The sequence below is a fragment of the Oryctolagus cuniculus genome, chromosome 7 (genome assembly GCF_964237555.1).
Source record: "Oryctolagus cuniculus chromosome 7, mOryCun1.1, whole genome shotgun sequence".
NCBI classification, from domain to species: domain Eukaryota; kingdom Metazoa; phylum Chordata; class Mammalia; order Lagomorpha; family Leporidae; genus Oryctolagus; species Oryctolagus cuniculus.
The window spans coordinates 47,157,817-47,171,608 of record NC_091438.1 but is presented as its reverse complement, the minus strand read 5'-3'; the positions used below and the strand labels follow the sequence as shown (position 1 = coordinate 47,171,608).

Genomic DNA, 13,792 nt, shown 5'->3' with positions numbered 1-13,792 from the left:
GTAACAAAATCCACACAACACAAAGTATCTTAGAATAAGCAGAGGGGCTGGCACTGTGGCATAGCAGGTATAGCCACTGCCTTCAGTGCCAGCATCCCATTCAGGATCCCACCTGCGCCAGTTCCAATCCAGCTTCCATGCTAGTGCACCTGGGAAAGCAGTTAATGATGGTCCAAGTTCTTGGGCCCTTGCTTTCATGTGGGAGACCTGGAAGAAGCTCCAGGCTCCTGGCTTTGGATCAATCCAACTGCAGCCATCATAGCCATTTGGGGAGTGAACCAGTAAATGGAAGACCCCTCTCTCTCTCTCTCTAGCTCTTGCTCTTGCTTTCTTTCTACCTCTGCTTCTCTGTAACTCTGCCTTTCAAATAAATGAATAAATCTTTAAAGAAGAAGGAGGAGGAGGCCGGCGCCGCGGCTCACTAGGCTAATCCTCCGCCTAGCGGCGCCGGCACACCGGGTTCTAGTCCCGGTCGGGGCACCGGATTCTGTCCCGGTTGCCCCTCTTCCAGGCCAGCCCTCTGCTGTGGCCAGGGAGTGCAGTGGAGGATGGCCCAGGTGCTTGGGCCCTGCACCCCATGGGAGACCAGGAAAAGCACCTGGCTCCTGGCTCCTGCCATCGGATCAGCGCGGTGCGCCGGCCGCAGCGCGCCGGCCGCGGCGGCCATTGGAGGGTGAACCAACGGCAAAGGAAGACCTTTCTCTCTGTCTCTCTCTCTCACTGTCCACTCTGCCTGTCAAAAAAAAAAAAAAAAAAAAAAAAAAAAAAAAAAAAGAAGAAGGAGGAGGAGGAGGAGGAGGAGGAGCAGGAGCAGGAGCAGGAGCAGTGGGCAGTGCTAGACCACTGTATCCAGCAATGAGACATTCAACCTGAGTTTAGGGTGGCAGAATAAGAAATAGGCAGCACCAATTTATGGGGTCTTCAATGACAGAAAAGTTCAGAGTGAAGATAAACATTACTCAGAAAAAAAAAATACACCTTTTTTTTTTCTTTGACAGGCAGAGTGGATAGTGAGAGAGAGAGACAGACAGAGAAAGGACTTACTCTGCCATTGGTTCACCCCCCAATGGCCGCTACGACCAGCGCACCAGGTGCTTCTCCTGGTCTCCCACACAGGTGCAGGGCCCAAGGACTTGGGCCATTCTCCACTGCACTCCTGGGCCACAGCAGAGAGCTGGCCTGGAAGAGGGGCAACTGGGACAGAATCCGGTGCCCCAACTGGGACTAGAACCTGGTGTGCCAGCACCGCAGGCGGAGGGTTAGCCTATTGAGCCGCGGCACCGGCCAAATACACCTTTCACTCAGGTCACCTACTCACTCACAGTTGGCCACAACTGAATCCACTAAGTAGAGAAATGCTTCACATCTCTCCTGCATTCCTCCCTGGTCCTACACACTAGAGGAGCTGGAGCATGGGAGAGGAGGACGAGCTAGAAATTTAGAGGTTTGGTAGCAGTTAAGATGCCAGTTAGAATGCCAGCATCTGATACCCAGTGCACAGGTTTGAGTCCTAACTCCACTCTTAATTCTAGCTTTTGCTAATACGCACACCGGGAGGCAAGGTAATGGCTCAAGTAGTTGGATCTCTGCCACCCATGGGGGAGACTTGAATTGAATTATTGGCTCTCAGCTTCACTGGGACATTTTGGGGAGTGAACCAGCAGATGGGAGGCCACACCTCCATCCAGATGTCTGTCTCTTTCTTATTCTCTGACTGACTTTCAAATAATTGTTTTAAAGATTTATTTTATTAATTTAAGATTTATTTTATTTATTTGAAAGGCAGAGTTAACAGAGAAGCAGAGGAAGAGAGAGAAAGGTCTTCCTTCCGTTGGTTCACTCCCCAAATGGCTGCAACAGCCAGAGCTGAGCTGATCCGAAGCCAGGAGCCAGGAGCTTCTTCCGGGTCTCCCACGTGGGTGCTGGATTGGTAGTGGAGCAGCCATGACTTGAACTGGCATCCATTTGGGATGCCTGCACTGCAGGCGGCAGCTTTACCCGCTACGCCACAGTGCCGACCCCGCCAATAAATCTTTTTAAAAGATTGAAAGGTAGGGCCAGCGCTGTGGCTCAATGAGTTAAAGCCCCGGCCTGCAGAGCCTGCATCCCATACAGGTGCCGGTTCAAGACCCAGATGCTCCATTTCTGATCCCTCTCTCTACTATGGCCTGGAAAAGCAGTAGAAGATGGCCCAAGTTCTTGGGCCCCTGCACCCATGTGGGAGACCTGGCAGAAGCTCCTGGCTTCAGATCAGTGCAGCTCTAGCTGTTGTGGCCATTTGGGAGTGAACTGCAGATGGAAAACTTTCCTCTGTCTCTCCCTCTCACTGTAACTCTGTCTTTCAAATAAATAAATCTTTAAAAAAAAAAAAAAAAGTTGAAAGTTTATGTGGCCAGCATTGTGATATAGCAGGTTAAACCACCACCTGAGATACTGGCATTCTATATGGGTGCTGGTTTGAGTCCTGGCTGCCACTTCTGATCCAGCTCCCTGCTTACGCCCCTGGGAAAGCAGCAGGTGATGGCCCAAGTACTTGGGGCTCTGCCAACCATGTGGGAAACCCGGATGAAGCTACTGGCTCCTGGCTCCTTTATAGCCATTTTAGGAATAAACCAGCACATAGAAGATCTTTTGCTCTCTCTGTCTCTCCCTCTCTTTCTCTGTAACTCTTTGAAATAAAATAAATCATTTCTGGGGCCGGCGTTGTAGTATGGAGGATTAAGCTGCCACCCGCAATGCCAGTATGCCATATGGGCAACAGTTCATGTCCCAGCTGCTCCATTTCCAATCCAGCCCCCTGCTAATGGCTTGGGAAAAGCAGCAGAGGATGGCCCAAATATTTGTGCCCTGCCACCCATGTGGGAGACCTGGATAAAGCCCCTGGCTCCTGGCTTCAGCCTGGCCCAGCCTGGGTTGTTGTGGCCATTTGGGGAGTGAACTAACGTATGGAAGATCTCTCTCTCTCTCTCTCTCTCTCTCTCTCTCTGTGTGTGTGTGTGTGTGTCTCCCTCTCTCTGTAACTCTGACTTTCAAATAAATACATAAATCTTTAAAAATAAACAAAAGTAAAATAAACCTTTTTAAAAAATATGCATTAAACCTGGACTGAACTGGGTGTGAATTTATCCACTTGAAATAGGTGCATGCATTTGAATGAACTGAAATAAACACTGCAAGTTATTAGCACCCTACAAGTGCTTCTAAAATAAATCTGGCTTTTTTTTTTTTCAATCCTTGGTCATTTTTGGTTACCTACACAGTGTTCGTAAGGAAATGCATACAGGCTGGTAAACTTGCCTTATTGTCTTTTGTTTAGGAATATGACGCATCTGATACATGTGAGGAGGTAGCTGCTGCTGGATGACAGTAACGAGGTGCATCTCTCCATGGAAGATTCAAGCCTGGCTAGCAGTGTGGACGTGGACAAAGGCTTTGCCATCGCCTTTGTTGTTCTTCTGTTTCTATTCCTAATAGTGATGATCTTTCGGTGTGCCAAGTTGGTGAAGAATCCCTATGAGGCCACCTCCACCACCGCAGAATCATCTCTGAGCTGAAGTATTAAGCCTGGTGGACCCCTTCTCACCGGAGATCTGGAAGCTTTTATATAGACTTTTATGATCCAAACTTTGTATTATTTCACCTCCCTGTTTCTCAGCCTTCTCAGTCTTGCATTCCACAATGGGCACATGAGAGTGAGTCAAGAATAATAAGAGGAAATGAAATACAAGCCAGTTTGCATTGTTCCTCTTCAGGGAAATGGTTACAAAAATGGGTCAAAGACAGGTTGAACTTATTGGCCCGAGTGAGGCCATGAGTTTCAATTCTCTGGTATCTAATGTCCTTAGGATGGGACAGTGGGTCATAATTTTATGATGCAATGTAACAATATATCATGTTTGGTAAGGCCCATTTAAACTAGCTTACCCAGGGTAAGACGTGAATGGTTCCTTTACCTGATAAAAAAATAAAATCAGCAGTGCCCTATGACAAGAGTCTACCAAAACCTTTCTAGCATGAGAAGTTTTGCAAATTCCACTATTCTCAAGTGAGTAGAGCTCTATAGTAGAAGAGAATGAAATTTGTCTCGGATGAATCCCATAATTTCTCTCTGCTCAAATATCGTCCTCTATAAAATACCATGTATTGAGTTGAATCTGGACTCCAGAACCTAAGAATGTCAACTTATTTGGAAAACAATCTTTGCAGATATAATTACGAACCTTAAGGTAATTGAGCCTTGGGGTAGGTATTTGGCCCAGTGGTTAAGATACCTGTATCACACAGCAAAGTGCCTGGGTTTGATACTTGGCCCTAGCTCCAACTTCAGCTCCTGACTCCAGCTTCCCGCTAATGTAGGCCCTGGGAAGCAGTGGTGATAGCTGCCACCCATGTGGGAGACCTAGATAATATTCCTGACTCCCATCCTCAGCCCCAGCCAAACCCTGCCACTTTAGGCATTTGGGGAGCAAGCCAGCAGATGGGGGAGCACTCTCCTCTTCCTGCTAATTCCTTCCTCTCTCTCTGCTTCTCAAATGAATAAAAATATACTCATCCTAGGTTGTCTAGGTGATCCCTAAATCCAATGAAAGTATCCTTGTTAAGGAAGGGGAGGGGAAGGGAGGGGAGGGGAGGGGAGGGAAAAGAGGGGCTGGAGTTGCCGATCAGCAGGTTAAGCTGCCACTTTAGACGCTGGCATCCCATATCAGAACTCCCGTTTGAGTCTCAACGCTCTACTTCTCATCCAGCATTTCTGCTAATGCGCCCAAGAAGGTAGCAGATGAAGGTCCCAATACTTGGTCCCCTGGCACTCATGTTGCAAACCGGTATGGCGTTCTGGATTTGCTTTGACCTCACCCAGCCCTGGCTGGTGCAGCCATTTGGGGAGAGAGCGCTTTCTTTCTCTTTCTCACTCTTCCATTCAAATATATAAGTGAACAAATCTTTTAAAAGCATAAAAGAGGAGAAGATACAGGGAGACAGGGGGAACGGCCATGTGAATATGGAGGCAGAGATTGGACTGATGCAGCCCCAAGTGATGGAACCTGTGCCCAGAACCACCAGAAACAGCCTTTGGTGACCATACAGCTAACACCTTAAGTTTGGATCTCTAGTATCCAGAAACATGAGAGAACAAATTTCTGTTGCTTCGAACCTCCCAGTGTGTAATTTGCTATGGCAGTCCCTGGAAGCTGTTGCATAATATGTTATGATCACAGAGATCATCAGTCCAGGGACCTTTAAAGAGAAAAGAGAAGGAAATCATAGTGTGTTCTGTTCAGAGTCCGAAGTTAGGGAAACGTATAGAGTGGGCTACAGTCCAATTGGCAGTAAAGTCCATCTGGGTTGCTGACCAAGGCGCAGTGTGGCTTTGGCTGAAGAGCATTGGTTCTAACACAGCAAGTGATGGAGAATTAAAGCCCTCACATCTAATTCTAGGCAACAGTAACCTAGCATGATGAATGTGGACAGAGAACTGTAACTTTGGACTCTAAATGGTGAGGCATCAATCGGATTTTTGTAGGGAAATTGGGCCAGCAAGCAGTTACTTCAGAGGAGACATGTATCTACACAATACAATGGACTTTTTTATCCATGGGCTTTACATCCATAGATTCAACCAATGTGGATCAACATTTGGAAAAATGATTGTGTCTGCACTGAACATGTATGGATTTTTTTCCCTAAACAATAGTGTAACAACTATTTACATTGTATTTGCATTGTATTATACATAATCTAAAGATAGATACAGTATGTGAGAAGATGTGCACAAGTTATATGCAAATACTACACCATTTTCTTAAAGATTGATTTATTTATTGCTGAGGTAGAGTTAGAGAGAGAGAGAGAGAGGGTGAGACAGAGAGAGGTCTTCCATCCATTGATTCCCTCCCCAAATGCCACAATGCCCAGAGCTGGGCCAGGCTGCAGGCAGGAGCCAGGAGCTTCTTCTGGGTTCCCACGTGGGTGCAGAGGCCCAAGCACTTGTGTCATCTTCCGCTGTTTTCCCAGGTGCATTAGCAGAGAGATGGATGTGAAGTAGAACAGCCAGGACTCAAACTAACACCCATATGAGATGTGGGCACTGCAGCCAGAGGTTTAACCTACTACACCACAGCACCAGCCCAATCCAACCCATGTTCCATAAGGGACTTGAGCATATGAGGATTTTGATATCTATGGGGATCCTGGAGCCAAGTCACTTAGTAGCCATTTTGCTTATCCAATTAAGTGTGTTGTTATTGAAGTGTTGGTGCTCAGGTAACGCTTGTCTTAATAATCTCAAAGCACACAGATTAATCATGGTGGTAACTCACACATGCCAAAGAGAAGCTATAAAGTGCTTACTTTAAGTGAAAAGGTGAACGTCCTCCTGAGGTTGCTATGATCTACAGTAAGAATGAACCTTCTAGCTACAAAAATCATTATATTATATATTGCTATAATAGTTCTATTTTATTTGTAGTTGTTCATCTCTTATTGTTTCTAATTTATAAGCTGAGCTTATATGTATGGAGAAAACATATTTATAGAGCTCGGTACTATCTACAGTTTCAGGCATACACTGGAGGTCTTGGAATGAATCCTCCACAGGTAAAAGGGGACTACTGTAGCATGTGACATGGAGACACAATTCCAGCCTCTCCTTGTTACCAGGAACTTGTTAACTGTCTCGGTTCCTGACTCTTGGAAGTAGGAGTGCCCCTTCATTCACTGAAGGAAGCCTCTTGGATTCTCTGCATATGGGGCAGGAGAAACAAAGCCTGACAAGGGAAACACTGATCTTTGCACCATAACAGAAGATGCTATACTGGTTAACTGGGGTGTGTGTGTGTGTGTGTGTGTGTTTTCTACCTTGACTTGATGGAAGGAAACTCAAGGCAAAGTGTAGGTCAAGTAAAAGCATGTTACAATTGCTGTCAGGACATGAGGACTGCTCTGATTCCCCTCTAGGAACTCAAATTAACTTCTTCCCATCTTTTTTTTTTTTTTTTTTTTTTTTTGAAAGGCAGAGAGAGAGAGAATATGAAGAGACTTTTGGCCGGCGCCGTGGCTCAATAGGCTAATCCTCCGCCTTGCAGTGCCGGCACACTGGGTTCTAGTCCCGGTTCCTGCCTTCAGATCAGCGTGGTGTGCCAGCCACAGCGCGCCAGCCGCGGCAGCCATTGGAGGGTGAACCAACGGCAAAGGAAGACCATTCTCTCTGTCTCTCTCTCACTGTCCACTCTGCCTGTCAAAAATAAAAATAAATAAATAAAAAAGAGAGAGAGACTTTTCCATTCATTGATTCACTACCCAAATGGCTGCAACTGCCAGTGCTGGGCCAGGCTGAAGCCAAGAGCCAGAAGCTTCACCCGGGTCTCCCATGCAGTGTAGGGGCCCAAGGACTTGGGCCATCTTCTGCTGCCAGGTACATCAGCAGGGAGCTAGATCAGAAGTGGAGCAGCTGGGACTCGAACCAGAGCCCATATCAGATGCAGGTAGCAGCTTAACCTGTTAAGCCACAATGTTGGCCTCTCTCCATCTCTTAAAATTAAGCTGCAAGACAAATACATGATTAAAGACAGCATCAATATGCAGTCACTAGAAAAGCACAGGCGTGACAATTATCTGGCTTTCTCCAGGAACCTTAGGAAAAAATAAAAGAAAAGAAAAAACAGCATCTGTGGGAGCAGATAAAGTGGAGCAGCTAGGCCGGCACCATGGCTCAATAGGCTAATCCTCCGCCTTGCGGTGCCGGCACCCCAGGGTTCTAGTCCCGGTCGGGGCGCCGGATTCTGTCCCGGTTGCCCCTCTTCCAGTCCAGCTCTCTGCTGTGGCCCGGGAGTGCAGTGGAGGATGGCCCAAGTGCTTGGGCCCTGTACCCCATGGGAGACCAGGAGAAGCACCTGGTTCCTGCCTTCGGATCAGCAGCCATTGGAGGGTGAACCAACAGCAAAGGAAGACCTTTCTCTCTGTCTCTCTCTCACACTGCCCACTCTGCCTGTCAAAAAAGAAAAAAAAAAAAAAAAAAAAGAGTGGAGCAGCTAAAAGAAAAGGAAACTCACCCAGGGCTGATATGAATGTTATTCAGGAGAAAGGGCAGCTTAGCCCTTGGACAGTAGAGTACCTCCAGTGCCAGGGGCAGAGGGCCCTGACATGGAGGTTCAGGGAGCTGCAGCGCATGGACGCTGGGCTTTCTGGTTCTGTTGCCCACGTTATCACTGCGAATCTCATATCCTTGCACATTCCTTTTTCCCCACCTCACCTAAGCTGCCAGCTTAGGGGCCCAGTCGGTCGGCAAAGCTTTTATTGGCCGGAACCCTTCTAGTATTACTCTATAAAGTGCACGTGGGTGTGTGTTAGGTTCTGCATGTGTGTTTTCACTCAATCTTTTAATCCCATTATCATAAAAGTAATACATGTACATGGTAAAAAAAAAAATTTCTTTTCAAGCATTACCTAAGGTTAAAAATGCAAAAAATCCCAGACCACTGCCATGTTTCCCATTCCTTCTTCCCAGAGCTAACTGCTATTCAGCTCATTCAATTTTGCAATATCTGTATTATACCCTCCTGAACATCATCTTTTTTTTTTTTTTTTTTTTTTTTTTTGACAGGCAGAGTGGACAGTGAGAGAGAGAGACAGAGAGAAAGGTCTTCCTTTGCCATTGGTTCACCTTCCAATGGCCACCGCGGCCGGCGCACCGCGCTGATCCGATGGCAGGAGCCAGGAGCCAGGTGCTTTTCCTGGTCTCCCATGGGGTGCAGGGCCCAAGCACCTGGCCCATCCTCCACTGCACTCCCGGGCCACAGCAGAGGGCTGGCCTGGAAGAGGGGCAACCGGGACAGAATCCGGCGCCCCGACCGGGACTAGAACCCAGTGTGCCGGCGCCGCTAGGCGGAGGATTAGCCTAGTGAGCCACGGCGCCGGCCATCCTTTTCTTTTTAATGTAACATTTTGAACAGGCTACCCACTCCCTGTTTCAATTTTTAAAATTTCAATTTTTTAAAAGATTATTTATTTATTTGACAGGTAGAGTTTCAGAGAGTGAGAGGGAGAGACAGAGAGAAAGGTCTTCTTTCCGTTGGTTCACCCCCCAAATGGCCGCTACGGCTGGAGCTACACCGATCCGAAGCCAGGAGCCAGGTGCTTCCTCCTGGTCTCCCATGGGGTGCAGGGCCCAAGCACCTGGGCCATCCTCCACTGCATTCCCGGGCCACAGCAAAGAGCTGGACTGGAAGAGGAGCAGCCGGGACTAGAACCCGGTGCCCATATGGGATTCTGGCGCCGCAGGCGGAGGATTAGCCAAGTGAGCCACGGCACCGGCCCCTAAAATTTCAATTTTTAAAAGGTACAGAATGGTGTACAGTCACAATTTTCTCCTCACCCCCAGTCTTCCATGTCCCATTTCAGAGATAACCAGTGTTAACAATTTATTATGTACACTTGCAGCGATGTTTTGTGTATCTATAAGGGAAAAATATATTTTTCTAGTGTAAATAATGCCATGCTATATACTATATTCTGCACCTGCTTTTCTCATTTAACATAGTATCTTGAAGATCTTCCATATGAATGAATGGCAATAATGAATGGCTTTTAAAAATACAATCAAAGTTTTCCATTATTTGGGGTGCCATGATTTTTCAACTCCTGTCAAGAGAAATTTACATTGCTTCTAAATCTATTGCTATTTCAGAAATTGCAAAAGATAATTTAGCAATTATATTACTTCAAATATATATATTTTATTATATTTTCAAAGATATATAGTTTAATTTGTGGAAGCTGAATTGCTCATTTAAAGAGTATTGCACGGGCCAGCACTGTGGTGTAGCAGGTAAAGCCGCTGCCTGTAGTGCTGTCCCATATGGGGACTGGTTCCAATCCCAGCTGCTCTATTTGTCTTTTTTTTTTTTTTTTTTTTTTTTGACAGGCAGAGTGGACAGTGAGAGAGAGACAGAGAGAATGGTCTTCCTTTTCCCGTTGGTTCACCCTCCAATGGCCGCCGCGGCCATCGCACCATGCTGATCCGAAGGCAGGATCCAGGTGCTTCCCCTGGTCTCCCATGCAGGTGCAGGGCCCAAGCACTTGGGCCATCCTCCACTGCACTCCCGGGCCACAGCAGAGAGCTGGACTGGAAGAGGAGCAACCGGGACAGAATCCGGCGCCCCAACTGGGACTAGAACCCAGTGTGCCGGCGCCACAAGGTGGAAGATTAGCCTATTGAGCCATGGTGCCGGCCCCAGCTGCTCTATTTCTAATCTAGCTCTCTGCTATGGCCTGGGAAAGCAGTAGAAGATGGCCCACATCCTTGGGCCCATGCACTCGTGTCGGAGACCCAGAAGAAGCTCTTGGCTCCTGGCTTCGGATCTGCCTGGTTCCAGGCATTGCAGCCATTTGGGGAGTGAACCAACAGATAGAAGACTTTCATCTCTCTCTCTCTCTCTCTGCCTCTGCCTCTGCCTCTCTGTTACTCTGCCTTTCAAATAATCTTTTTTTTTTAAAGTATAGCAGAATCTACAAAATTTTTAATTGTCAATATTTAAATTCAGAAGCTTTCGTACAAAATTGGATTTTTAAAAAAGATTTATTTATTTGAAAGGCAGAGTGACAGAGAGAGGGAGAGACAGAGATCCTCCATCCACTGGATCACTCCTCAGTTGGTTGCAACAGGGCTGGGCTAGGCTAAAGCAAGGACTCCAGGACTCCATTCTGGTCTCCCACATAGGTAGCAGGGGCCCAAGTACTTGGGCCATCCTCTGTTGCTTTCCCAACACATTGGCACGAAGCCAGATTGGAAGTGGAACATCCAAAACTCAAACCAGCGCTCTAATACAGGGTATGGCTGCCTCAAGTGGCAGTCTAGCCTGCTGGACCATGCGCCCGCCAGACATGGATTTCTAAATACACTTGAAAAATGGGAAGGCCTAGCAACACTATATCGGACAGGACAAAAACTAGCTGGAGCTAAGCGGCGACTGCTCCCGAGGTGAAATACGTACTCCCCAGCTGGCCAGCCTTTGTCTGTCACCCTTTGCTCCTTTCCATGACTTTCCTGGTGCCTATAAACCTTTGAATTTTCAATCCAAAGGTTTTGATCCTGAGATCACTCAACAATCTGCACATTGGCTCTGATTTCCCTTCGAGTCTGTCTGCAGGAAAAGGATTACTTGGCATCCTAAGGTTTTGGCCCCTGAGCTATGATTCCTCACAGTCAGGTATTCAGTGGTGTGTAGCTGTGGTTTTCCCACTGTACACAAAGGAAAAGACCGAATGTGCTGAGCGTACCACTTGAGTATCCCGGTTGGTGTACCACTTACTTATTACATTTTATTAATAATGACACTCAGCTGTCTATAATGACTTGTAAATTTTAATAATGTGAGTCACTTATGTTAAGACCAGATTAAGAGGTAGTCTTCAGACCTTAAAAGCAGAAAACCAGAGCTTGACTTCCTAATTAGTGAGACTCTGTCCTATATAGGGTTATGCAGTTCAAACTTGCCTCTCCTATAGTGCCACTCAACTTTTAGTGAATAAATTATCTAGAGGTCTTATTAAAAGTCAGATTCTTTCTTTCCTTAAAGAGGCACCTTAGCAGGAAGCTGAATCAGAAGTGCAGCACTGGGGCCCGCATTGTGGCATAACGGGTAAAACAGTTTGTGATGCCAGCATTCCATATGGGCGCTGGTTCAAGTCCAGGCTGCTCCACTTCTGATGCAGCTCCCTGATAATGCTCCTGGGAAAGCAACAGAGGATGGCTGAAGTGGTTGGGCCCCCGCACCCACATGGGAGACCCGGAAGAAGCTCTGGGCTCCTGGTTTTTTGGTCTGGCCCAGCCCTAGCATTGCCGCAATTTGGGGAGTGAACCAGCAGATAGAGGATCTCTCTGTGTGTGTGTGTGGCTCTCTCTCTTTAATACTGCCTTTCTTGAAGAAAAAAAAAAGTGCAGCATAGCCGGGACTCAAACTAGGCACTTCCCCTATGGATATGGTGTCCCACACATCAGCTTAACGGCTGTGTCACAGCTCCAATCCCAAAATGCAGATTCTAATTCAGTATCTTGAGTAGGACCTGAGACTTAATTGAATTACAAGGCCTTAGAAGACACTTCTAGGTTCTTCAGCTGATTTCTTCAGGACTGATTCCTTCAGCTTTCTCAGGATGATGAATTAATCATACCAGAATCTGATGCTCCAAAAATAGCATCCTATTCAACATTCCATCCCACCGCCGCATCCTGGAAAGCAGAAAGAACCTAACAGAATGGAATTGAACGCGAGTAGGGTTCAGATTTGCCCTCATTCATCATACATTATGTGATACCATACATGCAGGGAAAATATATCAGGTGCTAGGAGAAACAAAGATGATAAACAGGATCTCAGGGGTTGGTGTTGTGACACAGTGGATTAAGCCACCTCCTGCAGTGCCAGCATCCCATATGAATGCTGGGTCAATCCTGGCTGCTTCACTTCTGACCCAGCTCCCTGCTAATGAGCCTGAGAAAGCAGCAGTCTTGGCCCAAGAACTTGGGCCCCTGCCACCCACATGGGAGACCTGGATGAAACTCCTGGAGGCTCCTGGCTCCTGGCTCCAGCCTGACCCAGCCCCAGTCATTGCAGCCATCTGGGGTGTGAACCAGCAGGTGGAAAATCTCTTTCTCTGTCTCTTCCTCTTTCTGTAACTCAGACTTTCAAATGAGTAAGTAAGCCTTTTTTAAAATTAAGATTATATTTGTATTTATTTGAAAGGCACAGTTACACAGAGAGGGAAGAGAGAAAGAGAGAGAATCCTTCATCCACTGATTCACACTCCCTAAATGGCCACAACAGCAGGGGATGGACCAGACCAAAGCCAGAAGCCAGGAGCTTATTCCGGGTCTCCCACATGGGTGCAGGGGCCCAAGCACTTGGGTCATCCTCTGCTGCTTTCCCAGACCATTAGCAGGGAGCTGGATCAAAAGTGGAGCAGCCGGGATTAGAACCGGTGCCCATATGGATGCCAGCGCTGCAAGCTAAGCCACAACACTGGACTCATAAATAAATCTTCTGGAAAACAATAATAAAAGCAACAAAAACCCAGGATCCAGCCTTAAGTTGTCCAGACACCAGCAGGGGAGATAGAGCCACACACTGATAAGGCACAAGTGAAATCAACTAAGGTAATCCTAGCCCCAAGGCTGGTGTTCATTTCAGGGGGTAAGTAATGGTCTAAGGCAGTGACTCTTAATTTCTGATCCAGCTACCTGCTAATGCTCCTGGGAAAGCAGAAGAAAATCTCCCCAGGACGTGGGCCCCTACACCCACACTGGAGACCCAGATGAGGCTCCTAGCTCCTTGTTTGGCCTGTCAGCCCTGACCATGGTGGTCATTTGGGAGTGAACGAGTGGGTGGAAGATCTCTCTCTCCCTCTGTAACCCTTTCTTTTTTTTTTCTTTTCTTTTTTTAGATTTATTTACTTGAAAGGCAGAGTTACAAACAGAGGGGGAAAGAGATAGAGAGAAAGGTCTTCTAGCCGCTGTTTCACTCCCCAAATGGCTACAATGGACACAGCTAGGCTAGTCCGAAGCCAGAAGGCAGGAGCTCCTTTCAGATCTCCCACATACTTTTCAAATAAATAAATCTTAAAATGCACACAAAAACTCATTTAAAAAAAAAGAAAGAAAAAAGAAAAAAGCAGGAGTATGTAACATGGTCAGAACTGCACGTTAGAACTATGTGCAGGATTGATCATTGAATAAGTTGTACCAAAAAAAAAAAAAAAAAAAAAAAAGAGTAAGTTGTACCAATCATGAGGTTATTTT

General features: G+C 46.8%; 1 protein-coding gene and 1 long non-coding RNA gene across 4 annotated transcripts in view; one reads left to right on the top strand and one right to left on the bottom strand.

Annotated features, from left to right (window-relative positions):
* CTXND2 (cortexin domain containing 2) overlaps positions 1-3,987 on the top strand; it is a 29,949-nt gene extending 25,962 nt beyond the window's left edge. For all 3 annotated transcript variants that reach the window (XR_007923867.2, XR_007923866.2, XR_007923868.2), the window contains one exon: positions 3,317-3,987. This is a non-coding gene — a long non-coding RNA (cortexin domain containing 2). The remainder of the gene's footprint in view (positions 1-3,316) is intronic.
* Positions 1-13,792, bottom strand: part of ARNT (aryl hydrocarbon receptor nuclear translocator) — a 110,807-nt gene that overhangs the window by 94,548 nt on the left and 2,467 nt on the right. The window lies entirely within an intron of this gene.